The 24,341-nt window shown below is 41.3% G+C and overlaps 1 protein-coding gene across 4 annotated transcripts in view; it reads left to right on the top strand.

Moving 5' to 3' along the window:
* Positions 1–24,341, top strand: part of LOC132378433 (solute carrier family 12 member 7-like) — a 264,974-nt gene that overhangs the window by 156,438 nt on the left and 84,195 nt on the right. The gene's annotated exons all lie outside the window — the stretch shown is intronic.

Below are 24,341 nucleotides of genomic sequence, written 5' to 3'. Positions count from 1 at the left end.
TAAACAGGGCCATGAAATGACTTTGCTGAGTAGGATTAAAAAGAATCTCAAGGCATTTTATCCAAGCATTAAGAACAAAATGTTAATAAGGGAGAGGCTAGAATCACTCAAGGGCAAAGGAGGAAGTTATGCAAAGGCAGTGGAAGTGGGTGAGGTATTAAATATTTCACATCTGTATTTACCTAGGTGAAGTACATTAAAAAAACAGCAAGTTCAGGAAATGATATGCTGATATTCTGGGACATATAACTTTCAAGAAAGAGGTGTTACTGGTCATTAAGATGGATAAATTCCCTGGGCAAAATGAGATCTGTCCCAAGTTATTAAGAAAGGAGATTGCTTGGGCATTGACAGAGATCTTTGTATCCTCTTTACCTCACAAATGAGGTCCCAGAGGATTAGAGAACATTCAATGTTATTTTTCTTTATTTAAGAAGGGGAAAAATTATAGATTGTTGAACCTTGCATCAGTGATGGGGAAATTGATGGAGAAGACTCTGAAGGATAGGACTAAGATTCCATATTAAGATGGCGCTGGTGAAGCACAGAGATAACTTGCTGGTAGCAAATAAAACTACTAATTACTTTATTAATCATACATTTTCTCAAAAATGATTACTGCAATCAATAGCCTGTAATGTAACTTTCAGAGTTGAGCTTTTGAACCACCTGTACGGCCTAGCGTTTTTGCAGTGTGAATTGAAGACTCAGTGCAGGAAGGTTGCTGCATGGCATATACAAGCCAAATTGATGTGGTGGGGCCAGACCTGAATGTGAGGAACAAGCCAATATTTGGCTATCATTGGATTGAAAAGGTCAAGGTGTGAGGGCCGGAGGTGAGGGATGGGCTGGTGTTCAGCTCATTTACTTGCCTCTGCACTGAACTGAGGCTGTAGTCTGCAACTAATGGGCTCTTGGATTGGCTATGACTGACTTAGTGGCTGTAGACTTCACTTTTGTGAACTTCAGTTCTGAATGCTACTTGCTTACTTTTATTGTTTGCATGACTTGTCTTTTATTCCTGCACATTGTGTGTATGACGGTTGTTTTTTAATGGGTTATATTGAGTTTCCTTGCTTTGTGGCTGCTGTAAGGAGACAAACCTCAAGGTTGTACACAGTCTACATACTTTGATAATAAATGTAATTTGAACTCCACAATCCAAGGTATAGTCTTATTAGGAATAATCAGCTTAGCTATTTGTGTGTGGGAGGTCATGATTTATAAACTTCATTGAGTTTCTGAGGAAATGACAATGCAACCGACATTATTGGAAAAACTGTTCACTCTAAGTGTGATACAGCGTTTAATGGCCACACGGGTGCATGTATCTGACCCCAGTTAGAACCTGTTCAGCAGCAGCCTCCTGCCCCAATTAAGCAACATAGTGTCCCAAATAGGTTGCTGTCCTATTAACCGGAAGCACTGTAATTGATTTGGATGAAAATGAAAGTGGACTGATTAGTAAATTTCCAAACAACAATTGTTGCACTATATAAGAAGACAGGGACTAGGATGGCTCAGTAGCATAGTGGTTTGCACAAAGCTTCACAGTACCAGTGATAGGGATTCAATTCCTGCCACAGCTTATAAGGAGTTTGTATGTTCTCCCTGTGATCACGTGGGTTTGATGCAGTTCCCTCCCGCAGTCTAAGGATGTACCAGTTGATAAGTTAATTGTTCATTGCAAGTTGTCCCATGATTAGGTAGGATTAAATCAAGGGATTGCTGGACAGCACAGCGCAAAGGGACAGAAGGGCCTATTCCACACAGTATCTCATTAAATAAATATATAGTGTTAACAATAAGCAGAAACTGCACAAACTTGGATTGTTTACTCTGAAGTATTGGAGGCCGCATGCAAAATAATGAGAGGCATAAAAATGGTAGGTAGTCTTTTTTTCCCAGGTTGGAAATGTGGAATATCACAGGACATAGCTTTAAGGTAAGCAGGGGGGAGTTTTTGTTTCTACAGAATAGTAGGTACCTGCAGCATAGGGGAAGTAGCAGGTACAATAGCAACATTTAAGATCTATTTATATAAGCACACAAATATGCAGAGTGTTTTTTGTAATTTATTGTTTTTTTATTATGTATAATATACTGCTGCCACAAAACAACATATTTCATGACCTGTGCCAGAGATATTAAACCTGATTCTGATTCTGACACTGGGTTGGAAACATTTAAATTGCATTACTGTTTCACCAAAAAAGAATTGTTTGTTTGGATCCCTGCATAGTGGAAAGGGAAAAGTATTGCACCTGTGGGTGTAAAGAGAAGGAGGGTTTCAGAAGGAGGGTTTCAGTGGAAGCTGCATAGTGGAGGAGGGAGTCATAAAAGGAATGCTGATTGGCAAAATGAGCAGGGAAGATACAGTATGTCTGGCAATGGGGAAGTTTATCCTCGTTCTATCCTGGAGCATGGGTGATGGGAGCAGAGGTGCTGGAAACAGATGAAATGTGATAAAGGAGACAAGGTATTCTGCAGAGGCTAGAGATACTGAGTAACACATACAAAATGCTGGAGGTACTCAGCAGATCAGGTAGCACCAATGGATAGAAATGAACAGTCAACGTCAACTGTTTATTTTCCCACCATTGATGCTGCTTGACCTACTGTGTTCCTCCTACATTTTGTGCACAAACATGGTCAAGAATTGTTAACAATGATCAACCAACATTACAGTAGAGAAAGATAGCATTTCAGAAGCACCTGTATGGAAAGTCATCAGAGCCAATGCAATGGAGACACAGCCACCTGGAGAATCGAATAGTCTTTAAAGGAGGCAGGGTGGGATAAAGAGTATGGTAAAGAGTGGGAGTCATGTATAGCGGGGCAGACAAGGTTGCACATGTTGGGGAAGAAGCAGGGAGAAATCAAAAGTGATGTGGGAGTGCTGGGAGGAGGGGAGAGGTGACTCATGATTAATACAGTAACAGATAATGTACCAACCTATTTATGAACAGAAATGGGATTTGATGACTTGGTTCAAGAGCATTTTACATGTAAAAGCACTGAATAAAATAAAGGTTCAAAAATATTTTGCATTTATTGCAAGTAACATTAAAAATTCATAATTAAGAGATTACTCAGCTGAATGTGTTGAATATCTAAGATTTAAGGACTGGGCAGGATATTTTTTGGGGGGAAGGGGAAATTTAACAGAAATCAAATAAAAATCACCTGATGAGTATGGACCCACCTTGTTAGGTTTTATTAAACCATGATTTTGGGAACAGTTCAAGCAGTGAACAGCAACTGATGTATTTGTTGATGGAACCAGAAAATCTAGTCTGATGGTTGGCATTTAACCATGGAAGGCTGCATTCAACTCAGCATCTAATCCTGAAATTTCTCTGCGTTCCAGCAAAAGGCACAAACGGTTTAAGGACTGGCACTGGCCACAAGAAGGAGCAGTTGGTCTGTCAGACTGTTCAGCTTTCTAAATTTCCTTGACTTCCCTGCATAATGTGAACTGTAACTAGGATTATTTTGGGGCATTTGACAGTGTTTTCTACATGGAAATAGGCACTTTGGTCCAACTCAACAGTACCAACTACATTACCAAAGAACTAGCCTCATATCCCTCTAAATCTCTCTTATCCATGTACTTGTATAGACCCGAGATACTGCAGATGCTGGATCAACACACACAAAATGCAATCTCAGCGGACCAGGCAGTATCTATGGAGGGAAATGAATGGTTAATGTTAGGAGCTGAGACCATTCATCATGTATTTCTATAAACAGCTTGCTAATGTTCAGTCTGCTTCAACCACTATTTCTGGGGGTTCATTGTACAGTGCCTATAAAACTAAAAAGTATTCCCCCCCCCCAGAAATATTCATGTTTTATTGTTTTACATTGAATCACAGTGAATTTAATTTGGCTTATTTTGACACTGATCAACAGAAAAAAACTTTTTTTGTTGACAGTGGAGAAAAAACCTTCATTCAACATGTGCTGAAACAGGATCTTAATTTAGTTATGTAGTTGTACCTTTTCCCATAAAGCACACAAACACTTTCCCATTTGATTTGTTTAGTTTCTAAGAATAACTCAGGGTGACCTTACTATAAAGGCCAAGAATCACTAAATTTAATCTGAAGAATAGCACTGGATAGATTGTTGATTTGATCAGAGTACTACTGGCAAATTTTCATTCTACATACTGGCCGTCATTCTCAATTGTTCTATTTTGTTCTAAGTTGATTGCATGTGGCAAGTGATTCCTCAAGGAGCAACATAAAGTGATTTGACTTTTACTTTGCCATCCTTTGAATTTTGCCCATTTTCTGTATATAGCACTCTTAGTCTTGCAAATCTTTATTACTATTGTGCTTGTAATTTCTTCATTTTACTATAGAGTTTCAGAACAGGAACCTTATTCAACTTGGGCCATTGTCACTCCCATCATGTATTTTAATAGGTTATCTTGATCTGTAGTAATCCCTTGGAAGGCCAGCTCAAACAAAATAAGGTCAGAGTTAGTTCTGTCAAAAATCTGATAGCTGGGCGGTAGTAGTTGTTGCTAAAACATTGAATATGCATTTTCAGGCTCCTATACCTCCTCATTGATGGTAGTAATGAGCAGAGAGCATGTCCTGGATGGTGAGGGTCCTTAATGATAGATGCCCCCTTCTTAAAGCATCACTATTTGAAGATGTCCTTGATGGTAGGGAGGTTGCTGCACATAATGTTTAGCCACAATATTTGGGAATGCTGTTGCCATTCCCCAGTTTATTTTTTACAATAAGCTGGCCGTTTTTAATGATTACCTGGAGCTAACCACAGAGTTACTACATTTAATATAATTGTATTTTGCTTTATCAAAGAGAATTAAATATTAATTAAATTGAATTAAATATCTCTGGATTGGTATTTCACTATCCCAACTAGTAGACCACCAATATATAAAGTCCAAAGAATATTAAATTGTAAATTGCCCCTAATGTAACTGGTTGTAGGAGAAGAGAGTACAGTTAATGGACATGAGTTAGTGAATAGATTGCATGGAAATAAGGGGCCAATGGGATTTGTGGAGTTGCTTTGAGAGCTCCCACATGGAAATAGGCTAAACAGCCTCCTGTGTCATAAGATAGTATGGAAATTAATCCCATTAATGAGAGCTTTGACCAGTGATCAATTGAAAATTGGAATTGTCACAGGAGGGGATTTTACTCAGGGTCTACTGGCAAAGTAGAAAAACAGAGCAGTGGGTTACAGACAGCTTTGACCAGCAACCAACTTGAACATCAGAAGTTTCAGAGGAGGAGACTCTGCCCAAGTAGAAAAAAGGAGCAGTGGGATGTGGCAGCGTAAGACAGCTTTGAACAGCGACGAATCAGCTTTGCAGATTGATTAGCAAGAGCAAATTAGAGGAAGGCAGGAGCATGTGCAGCGGCCGTCGTCTGAGTGGACAGAATCAGAGTGGTGATCTTGAAGTTTTAGCTCTTAGAGGGTTCAGTCAGATAAAGCAAAGAAAAGAAAAACTCATGGTTAAGTTTTATTTTCTCCTTCTGAACATCTAAGTGCATAACATCAACCAATTTGCCTTCGTCTAACTTGCTTATTATTTCTTCAATGAATTCCAACAGCTTTGTCAGGCAAGATTTTCCCTTGAGGAAAACATGCTGACTATGGCCTATTATATCGTGTGCCTCTAAGTACCCAGAGATCTCAGCCTTAATAATCGACTCCAACATCTTCCCAACCACTGAGGTCAGACTAACTGGCCTATAGTTTTCTTCCTTCTGCCTCTCTCCCTTCTTGAAGAGTGGAATGAGATTTGCAATTTTCCAATCTAACAGAACCATTTCAGAATCCAGTGATTCTTGTAAGATCGTAATGAATGCCTCCTCAATCTCTTCAGTCACCTGAGGTGTACACCTGGTCCAGATAGCTTCAGACTTTTCAGTTTACCCAAGAACCTTCTCTCTAGTAATGGTAATTTCACACATCTCATGACCACTGACACCTGGAACTTCCACCATCCTGCTAGTGCCTTCTCTGTGAAGACTGATGCACAATACTTATTCAGTTTGTCTGCCATTTCATTGCCCCCCCCCCATTACTACCTCTCCAGTATAGTTATCTAGCAGCCCAATATCCACTCTCACGTCTCTTATACTTTATGTATCTGAAGAATCTATTGGTATCCTCTTAAATATTATTAGCTAGCTTACTTTACTATTAAATCCTTACTTAAATACTTTTTTTAGTTGACTTCTGTTGGTATTTAAAAGCTGCCCTACCCACTAATTTTTGCCCTATTGTCGGCTCTCTCTTTGGCTTTTATGTTGGCTTGAATTTCTCTTGTTAGCCACAGTTGTGTCTTCTTTTGTTTAGAATGCTTCTTCTCTATATATCTCCTGTGCCTTCAGAAATTCCAACCATTGCTGCTCTGCCATCATCCCTGTTGGTGATCTTTTCCAGTCAATTCTGGTCAACACCTTTCTCATGCCTCTGTAATTCCCCTTACTTCACTGTAATGCAGATGTATCTGACTTTAGTTTCTGCTTCTGAAATTCCAGGGTGAATTCAATCACATTATGTTTGCTTTCTCTCAGGGTTTCTTTAACCTTAAGCACTCTACTCAATTTGTGTTCATTGTACAACATCCAATCCAGAGTAGCTGATCCCCTTGTGGGCTCAACCACAAGCTGCTCTAAAAAATCATTGCGTAGGCATTTCAGAAACTCCCCATCATGGAATCCTGCACCAACTTGATTTTCCCAATCTACCTGCATATTGAAATCCCATGACTATTGTAACATAGCCCGTTTGGCATGTGTTTTCTATCCCTTGTTGATATTTATAGAGCACGTCCATTCTTCTGTTTGGGAGTTTGTACACAACTCCCATCAGGGTCTTTTTGTTGCAAAGATAGCAGATGATATGAAGATGGGTGGAGGGGCAGGTAGTTTTCAAGAAGCAGCAAGGCTACAGAAGGACTTAGACAGATTTGGACAATGCGCATAGAAGAGGCTGATGAAATACAGAGTTGTGAAGTGTATTGTCATGCACTTTGGTAGAAGAAATGAAAGGGTAGGCTATTTTCTAAGTGGAGAGAAAATACAATAAACTGAGGTATAAGGAGACTTGGGAGTCCTTGTGCAGGGTTCCCTAAAGGTAAATTTGCAAGTTGAGTCTGCGGTGAGGAAGGCAAATGCAATGTTAGCATTCCATTTCAAGAGGACTAGAGTATAAAAGCAAAGATGTAATGTTGAGACTTTACAAGGTAATGGTGAGGCCTCACTTGGAGTATTGTGAGCAGTTTGGGCCCCTTAGAAATAATGTGCTGAAACTGGAGAGGGTTCAAAAGAGGTTTATGAAAGTGATTCCAGGATTCAGTGGCTTCTCATGTGAAGAGCATTTGATGGCTCTGCTGAGGATGTTTCCTGTGTCAGAGAATGATAGATTCTTGATTGGTCAGGACGTGAAGGGATATGGGGAGAAGGCAGGAGATTGGGGCTGAGTTGAAAATTGGATCAGCCATGATGAAATAGCGGAAGGCTCGATGGGCCAAATGGTCTAATTCTGCGCCTAGATCTTAAATCATATTATTATTTGACTTTCCTTAGGATCAAAGAAGCCATTTACTTGTGTGCCAATACTTAAGTGAAGATATCAAATTCCTCTGCTCTGTTCCATTGCCTTGAAGTATTTCTCTTCAAATATTTTCACAATTCTCATCTGGAAGTTACATTTCAATTTGCTTCCAGAACCTTTCACATCACAACCATTTGGCATTTAACTTTTTACAAAAATGTTCTTTGTCTTGTTATTTTCATTCTAATCTTGTAAAGCTTCATTACTGCCTGTTAACTATCACATAAAACCATTTTTCCTTTCTTATTTTATTAAACACATTTATAGTTTTGAATACTGTCGTTTCTCTTTATATTTCTTTACTGGAACTCATTCATTCTCATTTTCAGCTTGAAGTTTATTGTTATTCAACCGTACACATGTATACCAGAAATGAAGCATTTGTATATACAGGTTTCCCCAGGTATTTGAAGGTAGAGCATTCCTATGAAATGGTTTGTAAGCCGGAATGTCGTAAAGTGAAGAAGCAATTACCATTTATTTATATGGGGAAAATTTGTGAGCGTTTGCAGACCCAAAAAAATAACCTACCAAATCATGCCAAATAATACATAAAACCTAAAATAACAGTAACATATAGTAAAAGCAGGAATGATCTGATAAATACACAGCCTATATAATGTAGGAATACTTTTCTGCAATTGGTGCAGCACTGTCCACCGCAGCGAAAATCTCACGCAAGAGCTCTCAGCAGCACTCGCGGCTAAAACTCACGGCGCAAGTGCTCCTGGCAGAAACACACAGTGAAAGTGCTCCCAGCAGAAACACACAGTGAAAGTGCTCCTGGCAGAAACACACAGTGAAAGCACTCCCAGCAGAAACACACAGTGAAAGTGCTCCCAGCAGAAACACACAGTGAAAGCACTCCCAGCAGAAACACACAGTGAAAGTGCTCCCGGCAGAAACACACAGTGAAAGTGCTCCCAGCAGAAACACACAGTGAAAGTGCTCCCAGCAGAAACACACAGTGAAAGCACTCCCAGCAGAAACACACAGTGAAAGCACTCCCAGCAGAAACACACAGTGAAAGCACTCCCGGCAGAAACACACAGTGAAAGCACTCCCAGCAGAAACACACAGTGAAAGCACTCCCAGCAGAAACACACAGTGAAAGTGCTCCCAGCAGAAACACACAGTGAAAGCACTCCCAGCAGAAACACACAGTGAAAGCACTCCCAGCAGAAACACACAGTGAAAGTGCTCCCAGCAGAAACACACAGTGAAAGTGCTCCCAGCAGAAACACACAGTGAAAGCACTCCCAGCAGAAACACACAGTGAAAGCACTCCCAGCAGAAACACACAGTGAAAGTGCTCCCAGCAGAAACACACAGTGAAAGCACTCCCAGCAGAAACACACAGTGAAAGTGCTCCCAGCAGAAACACACAGTGAAAGCACTCCCAGCAGAAACACACAGTGAAAGTGCTCCCAGCAGAAACACACAGTGAAAGTGCTCCCAGCAGAAACACACAGTGAAAGTGCTCCCAGCAGAAACACACAGTGAAAGCACTCCCAGCAGAAACACACAGTGAAAGCACTCCCAGCAGAAACACACAGTGAAAGCACTCCCAGCAGAAACACACAGTGAAAGCACTCCCAGCAGAAACACACAGTGAAAGTGCTCCCAGCAGAAACACATGGCACAAGCGCTCCTGGCAGAAGCACTCTTTTCAGTAACCTTTAAGCTATGAAGCTACCAAATAACACATAAAAATACACAGCCTATATAAACTAGAAATAATGTATGCATGGTGTAGTTTCACTTACCAGAATCAAGAAGAGCGCGAGTACACTGATGATGGTGTGTTAGGCTGAGTCGTCGGAGGTTGGGGTGGTGGGAGGTAGAGGAGACTGGGGTGTCATCTTATCGTCGTCTGTTTCCATCAGGACAGGCAGGTCACCTTCTTCTATGTCTGCCTGCCTCGATGTCAAAGGTCGAGGTTCGTCATCTGCTGTGGCTGATGTGGAAGGCTTGAAAAATGACAGTATGCTTGACTGCTTAGCCTCATGCATTTTTCTATCATACAGTTCTTTGTAAGCACTCAAATCATCCTGCAAACCCACTCTAAACCTACGTACCCTTTCAAAATTCAAGTCATACTTTTCTGCAATCATTGGAAAGTTGTCAATCACACGGAAATCTCACGCAATTGCTTCATGTTCAGTTCCAGGACAACTTCACTTTTGGGATGTTCGCTACTGCATTTGGCTTCAATTGTTATCCTTTCCTCTTCATCAGCTCTTCATCTTTCAGTTCGTGGTCATGGGATGCCAAAACGTCTTCAACATCATCTTCGTCAACTTCCACAAACCCTTAGCCAAACTCACTATGTCCTTCCTTTGTTCACCACGATCGAAACGCTTAATTATGTCTAGCTTTACGCTAAGTGTAACACCCTTACACGCTCTTTTAGGCTTTTCTGATACCTTAGAACTCATCTTGCTAACAGATGCACAAAATAAATCGACGTAAAGCACAGGTGTCCACAGGCACGTGTTTAAGCAATGCTGGCTAGAATGCAGTTCCGGGGGAGGAGCTTGGCTGCTCAGCACACGCTGCCTTTTTTCGTAACAATAAAAACAACTTCTGTTAGCGAAAACAGGTAACTAATGGAAGTCTTTCGTAACAGCGAGTTGACATAAAGCGAAAGTTTGTAAAACAGGACACCTGTATATTGTATATATATTGTTCCTCAATATATGTAACACAATGCATATAACTGATGCCACACATAAATTACCACATAATACCACAAATTAATTAACAAATAATAAGGTGCATTTACAACACAAGTTTAAGAAGTAAGCAGTATAGAGTACTGGCGCTTCATACATGATAAGGCCTGGGTGGTGGCAGGGAATTCAGTACTTTCACAGCCTGGGGGAAGAAGCTGCTTCCCATCCGAACAGTTCCTGTCCTCATGCTACAGTATCTCCTACCTAATGGTAGGGGATCAAAAAGATTGCCAGACTGATGGGAGGGATCAATGCAAAAGGCCCTGCACATGCAGTGCTTTTGTTAAATATCTCTTAAGAGTGGAAGAGAGACTCTGATGATCCTCTCAGAAGTCCACACAATCCTTTGTAGGAACTTGTAGTCAGATGCCTGGCAATTCCAACTCCAGGTGGTGATGCAGTTTGTCAGGCTACTATCAGTGGCGCCCCTGTAAAAATTGGTCAGAATGGGTGGGTGTGGGTGGAAGTCTCACCTCAATCTCCTAAGGAAGTGGAGACATTACTGTGCTCTCTTGGCCAAAGAGTTTGTGTTGAGGGACCAGGTGAGATCATCCATTATATGCACACCGAGAGACTTGGTGCTCCTAATGCTCTCCACAGAGGAGCAGTTTAGGTACAGTAATGAATGGTCAGCCTAAACTCCACAATCACCTCTTTTGTCTTGTCTACTCATGTTGTTGTGCTTACACCAATCTGTCTCCTTTCTGCATACTGTCTCAATATCATTGTTGATGAGGCCAACCAGTGTTGTGTCATCAGCGAACTTAATGATTTGGTTTGGACGGAAACTTGCAGCGCAGTCATGCGTCATCAGCAGGCTGAGCACGCAGCCCTGAGGGATGCTGATCTGTGGTCTGTCCAAGATCTAATTACAGAGAGAGGTATTGAGACCCAACAGGAACAGTTTAACCATCTTCTGAGGGATGATCATATTAAACGCCAAGCTGATAAACAGCATCTTGGCATTTCCCAGGTGGTGCAGGACGGACTGGAGTATAGTGGACTAATTTGAGCAATAGGTGAACTTGAAAGCGGCCGGTGCAGCAGGAAAATAGGATTTAATGCAATCCATAACCAGCAGTTCACAGCACTCTATTATTGTTGAGGTCAGTGCCACTGGACGATAATCGTTAAGGTAGCAAGGCAGTTTACTGTCACTCTTTGGACACCAGGATGATGGTGGCTGCCTTAAAGCTTGTGCGAACAGTGGACTGTTCCAGAGAGATGCTGAAGATATGTTAGAATCTCTGTTACATTGGTTGCACATTCCCTCAGCACCTGACCATATATTTCTCTATTCTTCCCTTGAACACTCTGAACCCTGTTAGAATTCGTATCCATCCCTTCTACATCCTCTCCAGAGCCTCATCTAATATGTGCCCAAGATTGAACCCAGTATTCCAATTTGGGTCTAAGCAGGATCTTAAAAAGATTTAGTAAAACATTTATATTTACCTATTATGTGACCTTGCTTTTCTCATATATGAGTCTTGTGTTTACCATTGTTGGTAGAATCTCCGATGGAGATGAGAGGGTGTTTAGGATTGAGATATACCGGCTAGTTGAGTAGTGTTGCAGCAACAGCCTTGTACTCAACTTCAGTAAGGCCGAAGAGATGATTGTGGCCTTCAGGAAAGGTAAGATGAGGGAACACAAACTAATTCTCATAGAGGGATCATGAAGTGGAGAGAGTGAGGAATTTCAAATTCCTGGGTGTCAGGATCTCTGAGGACCTAATTTGGTCCCAACATATCGATGCAGCAATAAACAAGACAAGATAGTGACTATGTTCCATTAGGAGTTTGAGGAGATTTGTTTGTCACCTAAAACACTCAAGAACATCTTCAGATGTACTATGGGGAGCATTCCGACGGGCTGCATCACCATCTGGTAGGGTGGTGGGGGAGGGTCTACTGCACAGGATCAAAAGAAGCTACAGAAAGTAGTATCTAAGACATCTTCAAGGAGCTATGCCTCAGAGAGGCGGCATCTATTATTAAGGACTCCCATCACCCAGGACATGCATTCTTCTCATTGTTACCGTCAGGAAGGAAGTACAGAAGCCTGAAGGTACACAGTCAATGATTCAGGAAAAGCTTCTTCTCCTCTGCCATCCGATTGCGAAATAGACATTGAGCCCATGAATACTTCCTCATTCTACCTCAGAAATATTATTTCTATTTTTGCACTATTTTTAACTTAACTATATACGTATACTTTAATTTACATTTTCTCTGTATTATTGTGTGTTGCATTGTACCGCTGCCGCAAAGTTTACAAATTTCATGACGTATGCCAGTGATATTAAATTTGATTCTGATTATATAGGAAAATTTCAGGTCTTGGGGAGATGAACAACAACATTTTGAGACATAATTTAACTAGGAACTGATAGAAGTCAATTAGCGTGGAGGTAATGGTAACTCCCAGCTGGTGGTGCAGTGGACTTTAAAGCAGATGGTCCTGAGTTGAAACCCAGCCGGGTCCCAACCTGGACAGCAGCAGTATCTGCACAGAAGAAAGGCCTGGCAACCTACTTCCATATCTTGCCATGAAAACCCTATGGACCTTATGGTCCATGAGGTCACAAAAAGTCAAACTCAACTGAATGACTGAACAACAACAGCAAATGGATCAATGAAAATAAACATAAATCACTGGAAATGCTAAGTAAGTTTGACAGCATCCATAGATAGGAAAATTAAAAACAAATATGATGTGTCGGATCAAGGAAAAGAGTAAAGCAAGTTTAAAGATGCTCAAAATGTCAGGCGAGGTAGAAAGAATATAAAGGTCTGTGCCAAGCCTAATGGTTTCATCAGCAGATGAAGTGAGGCATGCAGAATCTGGTTTATTGGTGAAGCAGTGATAGCATCAAATTAAAATACTTAAAGTTCTACATAATGAATTTAAAAGCTTTTGTTTGTGCAGCAGCCTCCTCTGATGGACAGAGGTTGGCACTGAACTTAGAATATTTAAAAAGTCAAAAAATGCTGGAAATCTGAAATTAAAAAACAGAAAATACTATAAATATTCAGCAGGTTTATCGGTATCTTTAGAGACAGAAATAGGTAACATTTCTGTTCAGCATTTGCTGACTATTACCAGCATCTTAAAATTAGAATTTCATAGGGCTTTTTTGTGTGGCTATTAGCCAACTTAAGTTTAAATTTAAAATCTGTGTTCAGAACAAACTAGAACTGCTGTCTCCTATTATAATATTATTGGTAAATACATATTTTCTACAGTGGCCACTTAAAGATGTGATTGTACCTCCTCTCACTCAGTATTCCTCTTTCAGAGATCTCTTATTGCCATGTAAATACAGAATTGTTTTTGTGAAATAGTAGATTGATTAATCTGTTTATTCCCTTCGGAGTGTCCATTGTTGACCTGTCTGACATCCTTCCTCTTGGTTTCTACACAGCCTGATGAATTGCACAAGTACAACAGCAGTTGTGTTTTCACTTCTGGTATCTTGTGTACCAACATTGTTATGAGCATGATGTACAGTCTTGGCTCAGTGGAGAAAAATTATCTACATTTGACTTCTCCATAACAAAACATGTCTGTTTCACTGCTACCAAGAAACCAAGCTATGTATAGTAAGTGATAAAGAACTATCAAAAATAAATTGTTCTAAATATACAGTGGAATCTGTTCAGTGGAGTGTTCACTGAGATCTTTAACCTCTCATTTTGGCAGTCTGTGGTGCCTACCTGCTTCAAACAGGCTTCAATTATACCTGTGCCTAACGAATGTGGTAACCTGCCTCAATGACTATCATCCAGTACCACTTACTGCATTCAGTGTAGTGTTTTGAGAGGTTGGAGATGAAACATATCAACTTCTGCCTGAGAAGTGACTTGGATCCACTCTAGTTTGCCTACCAAAGCAACAGGTCCACTACAGATGCCATCTTATTGGCTCTTCACTCAATCCCTCAAACATTGGGACAGCAAGGGAACATACATTAGGATGCTGTTTATCAACCACACCATCAGCCCCCTGTTCTACTTGCTTTACACTTATGACTATGTGACAAAACACAGCTGCAATGCCGTATTCAAGTTTGCTAATGACACCACTGTTGTAGGCTGAATCAAAGATGGTGAAGAATCAGCATATCGGAGGGAGATTGAAAATCTGGCCGAGTGGTGCCGTAACAACAACCTTTTACTCAATGTCAGCAAGATCAAAGAACTGATTATTGACATGACGAGGAGGAATCTGGAGATCCGTGAGAGAGTCCTCATCAGGGATAATAGTAGACACAGCCCAGTCCATCACGGGTAAAGCCCTTCCTACCACTGAGCACATCTACATGTTAAACCCCTGCAAGGTGGGGAAGGTTTGTGCAGTGACCACCCTCCAGTCAAAAGGTCAGTTCCTTTTATTTCCTCATGATTTCTTCGAATAAGGCATCTCTCGGCTGTGGGATCAGCAGATTCATCATTACTTCTGGTTAAGTTAGTCGTTTTTTTACTTTTCTAAGTCTTGAGCAGAGGGCAATAAATCTCAGGATTGGTTTTAAACCCTGGCTCAGTTTTATATTTATTGCTGCTGCATTTGTAACAGGTGATATACCTAATTGCCTCAAACTCTTAATGAAGTATAGCTGCTGGTGTACCTTCATAATTGCACTTGTGCCCAGGATAGATTCTCTGAGATGTTGATGCCCAGGAAGATGGAGCTGCTCACCCCTCAATCAGGATTGATGTGTGTTCTCCCAGCTTCCCCTTTATGAAGTTCACAACCAATTCCTTGGTTTTGCTGACGTTGAGTCCAACACCATTCAACCAGCCTAATGTGTCTGTGCACAACTACTCATCAAATAAATAAAAGCACCCACCTGGAAGATGGCTTTAACTGGTGTGTTCACAATGCAGCGAGTGAACAATGTGCATGCGTAGACAACAAGTCATTGCACATGCTCAGACAACAGATCAATACATAGTGCTGGGCTGGGGGGGGGGGGGTCACTGTTGTAAAAGAAATTGGCTTTATGCATTACACTTTCTCCCCCTTTAGATTAAAGAGAACAGTATATGTACAAAATAATCAATTTCCCTTTCACAAACCATATTCCAAGTAAGCATGCTTTCACAATAAAAGTTCAAAACTAACTTCACATTTCTAAAGGTTCAGTCCTTTGGGTGGCGCTCTTTTTTTCAGGATCGTACCTCTGGACCTATGAAGTGACATCAGGTTTGGCAGGTGTCTTGACAACAATAACATTCTCAAAGCACCTCTGGACCTGTAGAATTATCAGGGTTAGTAGGTATCTTGTCTAAGACAATCTTCTCAGTTTCTGGTATCACACTGCTGTCACAACTGACATCATCACTGAGAGTTAGGTGTGGTGATTATAATGTGTCCGTCTTGTTGGATGAAGTCAACTCAGGTGTGTACTTTGGTTGAGCATCCCGTATCTGATCCACATGATGTCTCCATGTCGGATCTCCAACATGCACTGTCTACATCAGTGGTCCAGTTCTTGTAGCTCTCCTGCCAGGCATCCACTTATCTTCTTGGTAATCATGTGTGTGGACTTCCTGTTCTATCTCAAAGCTGCTTGCTGCTTCACTTAGCAACTGGCTGAACTGTTTATTCTGTACTCCCCTCTGAAGGTCTGGTTTCAGGAGGTCTGTGTAAGGTCTCAGATTCTTGCTCACAAATAGCATTGCAGGTGTTTGATTTGTTGTCACATGAACAGAGTTCCGATACACAAAAAAGAAGTTGTATGCCTTGTGCGGTAGTGAAATGTCCTCCTTGTCCATCGCTTTAATGGATGACTTGAAATTTGGATAAATCTCTCAACTAACCCATTTGTTGCTGGGTGGTGAGGAGCTGACTTGAAATGTCTGATGCCATTTTTCTTCATGAACAGTCACAATTCTCTGACGTGTATTGTGGTCTGTTCTGGTAAGCCACTTCTGACAAAAATAGTGCTCAGAGTAGAAACAATCTTCACTGACATGGTTGAATTCATTCGTGTAGCCTCCAGCCACTTCGAATGAGCATCCACAGCAAACAGAAACATGGAGTCCATTAATGGCCCAGCAAAATTGATTATGTACTCTTTGCCATGGTGACGACAGCAGATCCCATGGCTGTAATGGTGCCTGTGGTGATGTATTTTGAACTTTTTGGCATCCTGAACAGCTCTTGGCCAAATCTTCAATCTGTTTATCGATTCCTAAGCACCACATGTAGTTCCGGGTGAGACTCTTCATCTTGACTGTACTTAGGTGCCCTTCATGCAGATTTTCTAGCACTATGGCATACAATTTAGAGGGAACCACAACACAAGATCCACACATCAACATTCTTTGACATACCAACAGTTGTCTCTCTAGGAACGTGGGGTTACCATGAGCTGACCACCCTTGCATGGTGATTTCATAGACTTGTGATAATTCCTTGTTTCCCATTATATTTAAGAATTTGTTTCCGGCAACTGGTCCACCAGTGTGGTGTGGAACACTTCTGGTGGATCACAGTATGAAGACTTTTATTCTTCAGTTGCCAATAGTGGAAGTCATGACAAGCCATCAGCATTGCTGTGTTGTTTGGTACCCTTGAACTCTGTGTCATAAGTGTGGGCCCCTAAAAGTAGAGACCAATGTTGTAACCGGGTAGCAGTTATCACTGGAATTCCCTTCTTGAAATTAAAAATGGATACAAGGGGCTGGTGATCTGTCACCTGCGCAGACTTTTGCCCATTAAGGTAGTGGTGGAATTTCTTTATTCTCCATACTGGACGAAGGGTCTCTCGGTCAAACCATGTGTAGTTGCGCTCTGCGTTTGTCTTGAAGCATCAAAGCATTGGTGTTGAGATCCATCTTTTCATAATGTGTGACAAAACAGCTCCAATGCCATAAGGGGATGTTTTTGCACGCCAGTCTGATGGGCAGTGATGGGTCATAATGAGTGAGCAGTTCATTGGATGTTATTTCTTCTCTTTGTTTACTTGAATGCTCTTCCCTATCTTTCTGACTATTTCCACTTTGCTCCTGCCTGGAACACTGCATTCAATGGATGCAGCAGTGTAGCAAGATTTGGGAGAAAATTGTGATACAGGTCCACAATCCCTTATTGGAAATCCTTGGGGCCAGTTGCATTTCGGAATTCAGAATTTTTCAGATTTCAGAATCCCTCCTTATTGGTTCCGGGACACCCCCCCCCCCCCCACAGATACCAGAAAACACGTATGCGCAAGACCCTTATTTAACCTGTCTCAGTGCGGGTGCGGGTGGACTTCAGGACCCGGCGGAGCTCCAGACCTACACATGTCCTCCCGTATACTTTAAATCATCTCTAGATTACTTATAATACCTAATGCAATGTAAATAGTTGTTATACTGTATTGTTTAATGAATAATGACAAGAAAAATATTTTATTTCCAACAAAAACATTCAATAAAACATAAAAATATACAGCTTCAAATGAACCGAATTAAACACATGGTAAATGACTTATTGGAATAAATATAGAACGTCACTGTCACTATAAAACTTCAGTAACTTGTCTTTCTGTTTCTTTAAATCATATACAGTGGTAGTTCCAACACCATATTCTTCAGTAAGACACCGCACACACACCACGATTAAGCTTCTGCAATAACTCCACTTTCTGCGTTATTGATAACGATAGATGCTTCCTTCTCTTTCTCTCATTGTTACCCATAGGGGTATTTGCAGCTCTTTTTGACATTTTCACAATGTAATTAAGCACAAAGTCAACAGTGAGCACAAAAGAACATCAAATGCACGTGTAACCAGTACGAGCGGTGAGCCACAACTGACGTCTGGCGGCCTTTGCTGGTGCCGCCATGTCACACCTGAGTGACATCAGCTGTTGGCGGAAACGACTTAGGTTTTCGGAGCTTTTTTGGATTTCAGAATTTCGGATAAGGGATTGTGGACCTGTAGTAGTTTACGAGGCCCAAGTATGACCTGAGTTGTGACACATTTTTCGGTCTGGGCATCTGTAGCACTGTTTCAATCTTCTCTCGTACTTATGTAAGCCATGCTTGTCAATGACATGTCCACAGTATGAGATTTCATTCTTAAAAAGCTCACATTTCTTTCTCTTTGTGCACAGACCATTCTTGCTCAGCCTAGTAAGCACTTTACCAAGGTTCTGGAGTTGCTCTTCATCATTTTTTGCCTGGGATATCTTGGAGTACTTGGTTCATTGCTGTTTGCCAAATTGCTGAAGGTGATGTGATGCCAAAGGCGAGACATTTATACTGGAACAATCCATTGTGAGTGTTGGTTGTGAGGACCTTCTGCTTGACTCCTTAATCTCCATTTACAGATGGGCTTATGACAAGTCAATCTTTGAAAACCTCTGCCCGCCTGCCAAAGATGCAAAAGTGTCTTCTATTTGTGGCAGGGGATACTGCAGAGTACACAGCACCTCATTGATGATCATCCTGAAATCCCCACGTATACGAATGGCCCCGGTAATCCCTTTCTTGATCACCAGGACAATGGACATTGCCCAATCACTCCACTGAACCTTGGAGAGAATTCCGGATGCCTCCAAGCTCTGCAGTTCAGCATCCACTTTAGGACGTAGTGCATAAGCCACTGGATATGCTTTATGAAATCTTGGTGTTCCTGTTTCATCCAGTTCAACTTTGGCCTTCATGCATTTGAATTTACCAATCCCCTTCTCAAACACCATCTGATTAGCATTAAGCAGCAGTGCCAGTATCTGGCTAGTGCTGCCGTTTGGGCTGCTGTTGCCTGTTGATGTGTCGGTCTAGTTGGATTTTTCTCAACCATTCACATCTGAAAAGTGCCGGCCCTCCACTTTTCAATACGTAAAGCTCTAACTGTTGTGCTTGGCGTCCATACGTCACATCTACTTTAAGTTTGCCTTTGGGAGGCACTTTTTCACCTGTGTAAACCTTTAGCATCACTGAGATCTTCTCTAATGGTATCTTGGAAAACAGTCTGCTGTAGTCAGCCACTGGAATTGTGGTCAAAGCTGACCCTGTATCCAGCACCATTTTTATTTTTAATCCGTATGATTTTGTGATCAGCTTTAGTAATACTATGCAGTTCTAGGCATGACAATTCACCTTTGTCATACTCAATGTTATCTGATTTTGTTTTACGTTCAGTAACTTTATGCATTTGCTTAGTTCTGTGTTTGAGACTTACCACTTGTTCATTGGTGCTTTCTGTCTGCCTTGCACATTCTCTCTACGTGACCTTGTCTGTAACATTTTCTGCCGACTTTTTTTGAACCAACAGTCATTTACATCATGGAAGGATTTGCCAAATCAATAACATTTTGACATTTTGCACCATTCAGGGACGTTTTGTGCATTTCGCTTTCTAACCTCCTTTTCTGTAGTTCTGCATTCTTTGCTGCAATCCCTAATGATATTGCAATGGTCAATGCCCATTCTATTGTTAGATCTCTTTCAGACAGTAGTTTCCTTCGAGTGCTTTGACTGCATACCACATACAAGCCTGTCCCTTTTTGCATTAGAAAGTCCATCTTTGAAGTCACAGTACTGGGAAAGTTTGCACAGTTCTGCACTGTATTCAGAAAAGCCTTCATCTTTTGACTGGTTCCTTTTGTAAAATTGTAACAATTTCCTCAAATATTTTGCTTGCTGGCTTTTCAGGGGTTGTGTAAACAACTGTACATTCTTGCACCTATCAAGCTAAGAAGGGGCTTTCTTTAGACCAGGGGTCGGCAATGTTTACCACTGAAAGAGCCAATATGGACCCATTTCCCACAGAAAAGAAAACACTGGGAGCCACAAAACCCGTTTGATATTTAAAATGAAATAACACTGCATACAACGGTTTTTTTTTGCCTTTATGCTATGTATAAACAAACTATAATGTGTTGCATTTATGAAATTGATGAACTCCTGCAGAGAAAACGAAATTACATTTCTGCATGCAACAAAAACATTTTGAACTCTGGAAAAAAAGACATTGGGTTGAAGGTTACTCCATAGTTAGCCTACCTTGGATCGAAGAATTAAAAGAAAGCGCGCACTGGCAGGTGTCAGGCATTGGCAGTGGTGATGTATGTTACTAGCGATAAAAAACACGTTGTGGTGTGCTACACGCAGCGCTAAAATAAAGACACTGCAGTCAAAGGTAGCTTTATTCGAACTAAACAGCCTTGCTTTAAAGCCTCCCTCAATCCGTCCCCGTGGGCGCGGATGCTCCAAAAGACACGTACTCACAAACCCCCGTAGGCTATCTCCCTTAGCCGGAACGGTGGCTAATTGTGAGCTGGTTCAGATGTGCCAGGAAATGGGGTCTCCACAAAGTTTTTAGATTGTACAAGATCACCATAATCTTCAAATTTTGAATTACATTTCAAAAACTAACAAACCACGGGGAGCTGCATCACAGAGATCAAAGAGCCGCATGCGGCTCTGGAGCCGCAGGTTGCCGACCTCTGCTTTAGACCCTCCACATTGTTCACTTTCAATCCAGTTCGACCCTGTCAATATATGACTCCCTGCCTTCAACAACTCCATCAAATTCGCCATTGCCACGTCATTTTCACTTTAAATTCAGTGCGGCTTTCACTGTTACCCACACGTTTGTTAGCGTCTGTGATGGCCTTCTCGTGCTGTTTAATTCTAGTTTCATCCTGTAAATGTTAGTGCAGTTGGTGATATTCTCTGACATTCTCGTAGTCTTTGCGAATTTGCTGTGTCTGTGCACAACTACGTATTAATTTTAAAAAAGCACGAATGCAGGAGATGCCCTTAACTGGTGCATTCACATTTCAGCAAGAGCAATGTGCATGTGTATACAACAGTTCAATATGCAGTACTAATGGGGGGTTGGGGAGGGAGGTCATTGCTCTAAAAGAAATAGGTTCATACATTACACTGCCAATCTATCTCACTCCTGTCGACCCCCTCACCACCATTCTCCAGCAGTTGAAGGCTGCAGATACAAGTTGTTTGTATTGAAATCATGTACAGTACTTGGCAACCTGTTCAAATCATCTTTGCTATCGATAGAATATTAGGCATCCACCGGTCGAAATACTTGTCAAAAGACATGGATGAAAGCCAAGGGGTGTCAGAGTGGTTTGCTGTTATCTAATTAGTGCTAAGGCCCATTTATCACAATAAAATATCCACACGGAAAGAGCTGGATGTATCTGAGGATTTAGTTATGATGAATTCCAATAGCAAACATCTGGACTCTGATGCAAGTAAGAGTGCAGAATCCACTCTATTTGGTACGCCTGTACATCTATTTGTTAAAGCAAATATCTAAATAGCCAATCATGTAGCAGCAACTCAATGCATAAAAGCTTGCAGACATGGTCAAGAGGTTCAGTAGTTGCTCAGACCAAACATCAGAATAGGGAAGAATGTTGTCTAAGTGATTTTGACCATGAAATGTTCGTTGGTGCCAGGCAGGTGGGATTGAGTATCTGAAACTACTGTCCTCCTTGGATTTTCACACACAACTGAGATTTTTTTTAAAAAGTCCACAGCAGCAGTTCTGTGATTGAAAATCATTGTTAATGAAAGAAGTCACAGGAGAATGGCCAGGCTGGTTCAAGCAAACCCGAAGGCAGCAGTAGGTCAAATAAGTACATGTTACAACTGTGGTGTGCAGAAGAGCATCAACAAGCAGAATGCTGAACATGTCGAAACTTGAAATGGATAGACTACAGTAACAGAAGACCACAAATGTACACTCAGTGGCCACTGAGTAATACTATAGATATGAAAGGTTATTTACGCAAGCAGAATGGGAAACTTTCCGCTTTAAAAGATGTTTAAACATTGTACAACTTGCAATTTAATAGGCAGAATTTTTGATGATCATCTAGAAGAAGTTTTCTTTACGTTTATATTTTTCAAGTCATACTTTTTATTTCTTCTATCGTCGTGTTTAAAATAAGATTTGTGATTTGTCCCATTTTCATTGCTGCAATACTTAGCATGCATGGAACAGCTTTTAAAATGCCCTCTTGTGATTCACAAGGGTTTGAAGTAGTGGACACTGAGACATTAGAGAGTTAAGTTGTAGTGTCTGCTACTTTTTTCATGCAATGTTTGGAAAATATTTTTTTTTAAACTGAAAGAAGAAATGCTTCCTCCCAAGCTCTGGGAAAAATGCAGAGGCTAAGATGTTGCATTACCAAAAGCAGATGAATGAGGGTGCAGAAGAGCAAATCAGAGGATTAACAACTTTAGACTTTAAGCAAATGTCCATGGAGGGAGTTTGGGACAACCTTCTTGCATGTCCATTGTATAGTCCAGGGGTCAGCAACCTTTACCACTGAAAGAGCCACTTGGACCCGTTTCCCACAGAAAAGAAAACACTGGGAGCCGCAAAACCTGTTTGACATTTAAAATGAAATAACACTGCATACAACGTTTTGTTTTGCCTTTATGCTATGTATAAACAAACTATAATGTGTTGCATTTATGAAATTGATGAACTCCTGCAGAGAAAACGAAATTACATTTCTGCATGCAACAAAAACATTTTGACCTCCGAAAAAAAGACGTTGGGTTGAAGGTTACTTTTAAGTAAAATACTCAACGTCTATTTGAGTCCTTCTTGTATTTATGAAAAACGCCAAACTTAAATTTGCCGCCAGCAGCAAACCAAAAATAACGTCAGCCAGCTGTCAACCTGAAAAATAAAAGGACTATTTCACTGAACAATGAAAACATATGAATATACGCAAAATAATAGGCAATTAAAATATTTATCATCCTTGTTCAGATTGACTCACACCTGCCAATGCAGTCGTATTCAGTAGGGATGGATCGATGCTTAGGGGAGTGACCGGGAAGGATAATGTGCTTTTTTCCTCTCTGAACTCACAGAAGCGTTTCCCAAACGATGTTTGCATTGCGATGATTGCAGAATGTAAATACTCCGAATTTATCAAGTCGTGACCTTGTTTGAACTCTCTCAAATTGGGGAAGTGAGACAATGTGCCTTTCTGTAAATCTCTGGCAAGCAACGTCAACTTGCGCTCGAATGCCAAAACATCCTCCAACATGTGCAGGGCTGTACGTCCTTACCCCGTTGAAGAGCTGTGTTCAGCGTGTTCAGGTGCGCTGTCATGTCTACCATGAAGTGTAGCTTTTCCAGCCACTCTGGCTGTTCCAGCTCAGGAAAGGTGAGCCCTTTGCTGCCCAGGAAAGTTTTCACTTCTTCCAGACACGCGACAAAGCGTTTCAGCACCTCCCCTCTGGACAGCCAGTGATAAAAACACGTTGTAGCGGTGTGCTACACGCAGTCAGTAAACTGCAGTCAAAGATAGCTTTATTCGAACTAAACAGCCTTGCTTTTAAGCCTCCCTCAACCCGCCCCCCATGGGCGCGGATGCTGCAAAAGACACGTACTCACAAACCCCCGTAGGCTATCTCCCTTAGCCTGAACGCTGGCTAATTGTGAGCCGGTTCGGATGTGTCAGGAAATGGGTCGCCACAACGTCTTATTTAGATTGTACAAGATCACCATAATCTTCAAATTTAGATTTACATTTCAAAAACTAACAAACTAACATAAAATACATTTTAATTAAATACTGACCATGTAGCGGTGTGCTACACGCAGCGCTAAAATTACGACACGGAGTCGGTAACTGCAGTCGAAGGACAAACTTTATTCGAAATCTTCAGCCTCACTTTTAAGCCTCACTCAACCTGCCCCCATGGCGCAGAGGCTCCAAAGCTCTGTGCTCGCAAACCCCCGTAGGCTATCTAATTGTGAGTCGGTTCGGATGTGCCAGGAAAAGGGTCGCCACAACTAATTATTTCTCAAAGCAACAGGGAGCCGCAGCACAGACATAAAAGAGCCACATGTGGCTCCAGAGCCGCGGGTTGCCGACCCCCGGTATGGTCCATCTGATTTTAATTCTATTAATTAGTGCACCATGATATTATGGTGGTTAGCCCAACACTTTACAGTAGAAGCAACCCAGGTTTCGTTCCTACTGCTGCCTGTAAGGAT

Source organism: Hypanus sabinus, chromosome 20 (assembly GCF_030144855.1).
Source record: "Hypanus sabinus isolate sHypSab1 chromosome 20, sHypSab1.hap1, whole genome shotgun sequence".
NCBI lineage: Eukaryota > Metazoa > Chordata > Chondrichthyes > Myliobatiformes > Dasyatidae > Hypanus > Hypanus sabinus.
Note: the sequence above shows the minus strand (reverse complement) of the source record. Positions and strands in the feature narration are given on the sequence as shown.